This window comes from Terrapene carolina, unplaced genomic scaffold (genome assembly GCF_002925995.2).
Source record: "Terrapene carolina triunguis isolate 2854851 unplaced genomic scaffold, T_m_triunguis-2.0 Scaffold612, whole genome shotgun sequence".
NCBI classification, from domain to species: Eukaryota; Metazoa; Chordata; order Testudines; family Emydidae; genus Terrapene; species Terrapene triunguis.
The window spans coordinates 14,262-21,183 of record NW_020664963.1 but is presented as its reverse complement, the minus strand read 5'-3'; the positions used below and the strand labels follow the sequence as shown (position 1 = coordinate 21,183).

Sequence of the window (6,922 nt, the reverse complement as noted above, 5' to 3'; positions counted from 1 at the left end):
GGACTAGACGACCTCCTGAGGTCCCTTCCAACCCTGATATTCTATGATTCTATCTATATCTTATAATGTTTCCTCTCTCAAATTTCTGCAAACATTGATTAATGGGAATAGTTAATTTAGCTGAGTAATCCCATAGATTAGGCTAAAATGCAGAATAATGAAAAGTTATTATGTGACACTACATTAAAAGAAGCTTATCATGCCAAAAAGGAATGGGAGAGAGAATTCTGGAACATCTATCTATCTATCTATCCATCCATCCCCATACACACCCATCTATCTAATCTAATCTAATCTAATCTATCTATCTATTCCCATACATCTTTTTTTTGCCAGAAGCTGGGAATGGGTGACAGGGAATGGATCATTTGATGATTACCTGTTCTGTACATTCCCTCTGAAGCACTTGGCACTGGCAAAATGCACCTTTGGTCCCACCCAGTATGGCCGTTCTTATGTTATCTCTCTCTCTTATTTCTCACATTAGTTTAGACTCCATTCAATGTCAACATAATTTTCAAATGAACACTGAGCTAAAACCTTAGCTAAAATAATTCAAAACATATTAAAGTGTCGTGTCTGCTTCTCTTTTCTCTCCAATCAGTGTAACTCAGGAGTGATTCCGTTCTATTCTCATTCACACTGGAAGTGACAGAATTACTTTCAGGCATGGGGAGAGCAGCTTCATAGTAGCACCAACAACAGTGAGTGGGCTATTGGGAAAATATTCAAGTGTCTAGTAATTTTGGGATGTCTAAGTTTTAAGAAGCCCAGATTGAAACAACTTGAAGTTGCACTTTCTGGAAATCAGATACCTTTAAGATGTATCAAGAAGAACATCCAAAAAAAAGTCTTGACCATCCTATAGAGAGACAAAGGTTAATGTCTACAGAAGAAGAAAAAAAATGTGATGGGGGAAAAAAAAGGAAATGTCTAAAATCTCTCTCTCTCTCTCTCTCTCTCTCACACACACACACACACACACACACACACTGCCCCCTATAAGGCATGTCGGGCTGCATGGTCACAATGGCCCCTTCTGGCCTTAGAATCTATGAATCTAAGAACTCTAGATTGCCAAAATAGAAATCTGCAGGGACTAAGTAATAATTAAGTGCAGACATTAGTCTGTTGGTAACTCTTATATGGGAAGAGCAGCTGTGAGCATCTTATACTATACTATACTCTAGTAGCAATACGAATAACAGTAAGTGGGTTACTGGGCAAGCAACATTGTATGTAGGTAAAAGGAATTCAACCATTATTTCAACATTTATAATTTTCCATGGGGTGGATAGAGAGAGAATTAGCTTGGAAAAAGTGGGAAACTAGAATATATATGATCTGACGAAGAGGGTCAGTGTTGCGCCATTGTTTGGGATCTTGAAAACATAACCAGCAGGGGAGGTGGGGGACTGAGTATTTCTGGAATGAGATTGAGGGATTACACTGAAAAATGACTTGATGTTCTCCCCCTGACGTTGCAGTTTATTTTCTTTTCCTCTGATAGAATCCATGGCAAACACAGAATGGGGAAATCAAACGGCCATCACAGAATTCATCCTACTGGGATTCAGGGATCTCCCTAAATTACAGACCCTTCTCTTCCTGTTGTTTCTAGTGATTTATATTGCGACCATGGCTGGGAACATCCTCATTATTGCTCTAGTTGTGACTGATCAGCAACTTCATACCCCCATGTACTTCTTCCTGGGGAACTTGTCCTTCTTGGAGACCTGCTATGCCTCGACCATCCTGCCCAGGATGCTGGCCAGTCTCCGGACTGGGGACAGAACCATTTCTGTTAATAGCTGTTTTGTACAATATTATTTTTTTGGTGGGTTGTTAGCTGCAGAATGTTATCTCTTGTCAGCGATGTCTTACGATCGTTATTTAGCAATATGTAAACCACTGCACTATGGAACCCTTATGAACGGCAGGTTTTGCCTCCAACTAGCAGTTGGGTCTTGGATCAGTTCTTTTGTGATTGTTGGCATGTTCACATATTTGATATCACAATTAACTTTCTGTGGTCACAATGAAGTTGACCACTTCTTTTGTGAATTCACTGCATTGTTAAAACTCTCTTGCAGTGATATGTATTTGGTGGAACTTATGGCTTTCATTGTTGCTTCTGTAGATACCTTCCCCCCATTCCTCTTAACCCTAGCATCCTACAGCTTTATTGTAGCCACCATCCTGAGAATTCCAACTACCACCGGAAAGCAAAAAGCATTTTCCACCTGCTCCTCTCACCTCATTGTACATCCTTCTACGGGTCTCTTATGATTGTGTATGTCCTCCCAAAAACATATAAACTGAGAGCCCTGAACAAAGTGTTCTCTCTCTTCTACACAGTCCTGACTCCCCTGGTCAACCCCCTCATCTACAGCCTGAGAAACAAAGAGGTTAAGGAGACCTTGAGAAAAAATCTCAATAAATTTATTCAAATTTGGTGAATCAGAGTTAAGTCCCTTAAGTTACAATGAAGCAGTTATACCCTGAATCCGAGACGTACAAACTGTGTATTGTCCCCTAGCATGGGCCTGGTCATTTTGGTTCACCTTTGAGAAACCATTAAAATGAATTTAATCTCTTTTGCTGTTTAAACATCCAAGTATCATGTGAGCCCTTTTTGCCACAGCATCTCACTGGGAATTCATGTTTGGTTGTTTGTCTACTATGACCACTAGGTCCATTTCACAGTCCCCCTTGTGTTCCAAGATACAGCCCCACGTCCTGTATGCAGGTCCTCCATTCCTGGTTCCTAAATGTACAACCTCGCATTTGACTGTATTAAAATGCATGTGGAACATTGTGAGCATCAAGTGAGCCTACCTTACCATGCAACCCAGACTACTCTGTAACAGTGACCTAACCTCATCTTTACTCCCCACTCGCCGAAACTGCATTATTTGCAAACTGTGTCAGCAACAATTTTTTATTTTCCTGCAGGTCATTGGTAAAGATAGTGGATGGTGTTGGGCTGAGAACCAATCCCTAAGGGAAAACACTAAAACACATCCACTGGTTAGTACTTCCCCATTAACAACTATATTTTGAGAGCTATATGTCACACATATTTTAGTCTATTTAATATGGGTGAGATTGATTTGCATACTTCTAATATATTAATCAGATTGTCTAGTACTAAGTGAAAAACCTTCCAGAACTCTAAGCATATTATGTCCACATAGTTACATTTTTGAACCAGACTTTTAATTTTGTCTAAGAAAGACTGTTTGACAAGACCTATTTGCCATGAAACCATATTAACTGGCATCATTTTTTTTTACATTCTATTGAAACGGATAAGCTTGCGTATCAACTGTTGCATTATTTCCCTGCTCTGTTTTATATTATCTATCACACAGACTGCTGCCTACTTATCTTTCTATTCTGGTATTAACATTATTATTTATTTTTTGCATTACATTAACACTTAGTATCTTTAGTAACAGACATAAAAATAACACAGAGCTGAGTGGCTTTTATCAAGCTACTTTATAATGATTGAGATGATTTTGATTACTTAGTCTTTCTTGCTGAATGGCCTGGGAGTTACAACAATGTATTTTGCATCCTAAAGCAACCCAAATCTTCATAAAGAAAGGTAAGGTCTCCTACTATTTTAAAGAGAAAGCATAAATACATTCCTACATCATTCACATTTTGCATTTTTATTTTGTACTGGCAGCATCTCCTCCTCTATTATATTAGATAGATAGATTTGTCTTAGCTTTTCAGCTAAAGCTCATTTGAATTATAAATATAGGCTGGGATTTTTGAAGTAACCTAAGAAATTTAGAGAACAAACTCCAATTACATTTCAATTTCAGTTTCATTGAATTTCAGTGAGATTTGGGCTCCTAACTCTTTAGGCTCATTTCAGAATCTCAGCCAAAATGAAAAATTGTCCTTTTTATTTATTTTATTCCTAATACTATTCTTTATAGACATCTGCCAATGTGCTCAGTGCTGTATGCAACACAGAGGAAAATACAGGTAATTTTGCTTAGGGCACGTCTTCACTACCCGCCGGATCGGCGGGTAGCAATCGGTCTATCGGGGATTGACTTACCGCGTCTAGTGAAGACGCGATAAAATCGATCCCTGATGGCTCTACCATCGACTCCGGAAATCCACCGCGGCAAGAGGTGGTAGCAGAGTCGACGGCGGCGCAGCAGCAGTCGACTTGCCGCCGTCCTCACAGCCAGGTAAGTTGACCTAAAATACGCCACTTCAGCTACGCTATTCACGTAGCTGAAGTTGCGTATCTTAGGTCGACCCCCCGCTGTAGTGTAGACCTAGCCTTAGATGTAGAGTCAGTTTCTTCTGCAAATAGTTATTCCAGTGAAAGAAAAGAAAAGAAAAGAAAAGAAAAGTTTTCCTTCAATGTTCATAAAACATAAAACCATTATGAGATCACGAATATCAATTTCTGTATCTTTCTATATTCATTATTAATAGTCCACTGACGTGTCTATTAAGAGATAGACTGTACAGCTGATAATGAGAATAAACTAATGGGCAATAATGACAGATATGGCTAATTTTTTTAAAATGAATTTTCCAATGAATTTAGAACTTCATTTCTCTTGATGAGTTATTCGTGGGCCAATCCTGATTTGTTATTTGCACTAATTCACTGAATGGCTTAATAATCTCGTGGATTTGAATGTCAGAGTGGACCCTTATTATCATCTAGTCTGATCTCCTACATAGAACAGGCCAGAGAATTTGACCCAGTGAGTCCATAACTTGTAGTTAAGCTAAAGCATATGTTTTAGAAAGAGACATCCACTCTTGATTTGAAGAGATGGAAAATACACCACATCTACTGGTAAGTGGTTAACTATGTTCTGATGGTTAATTACCCTCAGACTCAAGTCTGTTACGTGCAAATGGAATAATCCATCATGCAGCCGCTATAGGGTTTGGAGGGGTAGCTAAGGTATTAGCTATGAGTTGGTAAACCCAAGTAAAATTCCTTGCTCTGCCACAGACTTCCTGTCTGACCTTGGGCAAGTCACTTACTGTACTACACAGCAGAAAAAATCCCTGCGGCAGCGCGTTTCAGAGCCTGGGTCAACTGACTTGGGGTTCCGGGGCTTGAGCTACTGGACTAAAAATAGCAGTGTAGATGTTCGGGCTTAGGCTGGAGCCTGGGATCCCAGACCCTTCCCACAGTCAGGTTTTCAGTCCCACGCTCCAGCCTGAGAGAGAACGTTTACACTGCTCTATTTAGCCCCGCAGCCCAAGTTCTATAAGCCCAAGTCAATTGAAGTGGGTTTTTCTTTACAGTATAAACATACCAATAGTTACAATTTTCTAACTTTTGTAAGTTAAAAGAGAGGTATAAAGAGACGGTGGGAACTTGTAACGTGGTGAGAAAATGATAATTTTGGAGCAAACAGGTTTTGTTTATTGTGGGTTTTGTTTTGTTTGTTTTATTCCATTTCCATTTTTGTTGTTTTCAAAGATTCTGAAGAACTGATTCAAAAACTCCTTTAATCGTCAATGAAACCAATTTTTTCAATGAAAAAGAATCTAAATCAGCTCTGATGATAATGTCTGGTTGGTGACCTAAGACCAATGGAAATAACAATTTTGAGAAAGACTACACAAACTTCTTCATATTTAAAGTCTGTTGACTATACATTTCTTTCACCCCCTTTTCCCCCTCCCCACCACTTTCCGTAGATGGGGAATAATTCAACCATCAGCAAAATTTTCTCTTAGGCAAAAGAGCAATTCTTTAAGGCTGGCCATTAGCAATTAACAGTGTTGTTTATATTGTCTCCAGCATAAATATATAATTAATTCCCTGGTCACAATGACGTCAAGTCCCTTTCATCGATGGTATGAAAGAAGGTACTGCCTATTCCTAGAACGGATATAAACATGAAGAACAGAAGACTTCTATTTTTCTGTAATGATAAAAAGCAAAATCAACGGAGTGGTGCAGGCATGTGAGTGCATCTTCTTAGGAGTATGCAGGATCTCTTTAAACAAGGGAGCAAGATCTATGAAGAATATCAGGAGAGCAGACATCCTGCAGAAATCACAACCCAGTCATGGAAACCCTGAGAGAGGAGGTTGCATGAGAACTTCCAGATGGCGATCCAGGTAGCATAGTTCTTTGCCAGTGCTGTTAGAACATAAGAACGGCTGTACTGGGTCAGACAAATGGTCCATCTACCCCAGTATCCGGTCTTCTGACAGTGGCCAGTGCCAGGTGCTTTAGAGGGGAATGAACAGAACAGGGCAATTACCAAGTGATGCATCCCCATGATCAAGTCCCAGCTTCTGGCAGTCAGTGGTTCAGGGACACCCATAGCATTAGGTTGTGTCCTTGACCATCTTGGCTATTAAGCAATGGATGGATCTATCCTCCTGGCATTTATCTAATTCTTTTCTGAATCCAGAAAATATTTTGGGTCTTTACAACATTCCCTGGCAATGAGTTTCACAGGTTTACAGTGCATTGTGTGAAGAAGTACATCCTTATGTTTATTTTAAACCTCTGCCTGGGTGACCCCCAAGTTCTTGTGTTATGTGAAGAAGTAAATTACACTCCCCTGTTCAATTTCTACACGCCATTCATAATTTTTATAGACCTCTATCATATCCTCCCCTTAGTTATCTGTTTTCTAAGATGAACAGCCCCAGTCTTTTTAACCTCTTCTTGTATGAAAGCTGTTCCATACACCTAATCATTTTTGTTGCCTTTCTCTGCATCTTTTTCCAATTCTAATATATCTTTTTTGAGATGGGGCAACCAGAATTGCATGCAGTATTCAAGGTATGGGTGTGCCATGGATTTATGTGGTGGCATTATTATACATTCTGTTTTATTATTTATCCTTTTCATAATGGTTCCTTACATTGCATTAACTTTTTTGACTGCCGCTGCACATTG

At 39.4% G+C, this 6,922-nt stretch overlaps 1 pseudogene; it reads left to right on the top strand.

The window, feature by feature from the left end:
- The first annotated feature begins 1,638 nt into the window (after window positions 1-1,638).
- Window positions 1,639-3,063, top strand: LOC112107205 (annotated as a pseudogene).
- The last annotated feature ends 3,859 nt before the right edge of the window (window positions 3,064-6,922 follow it).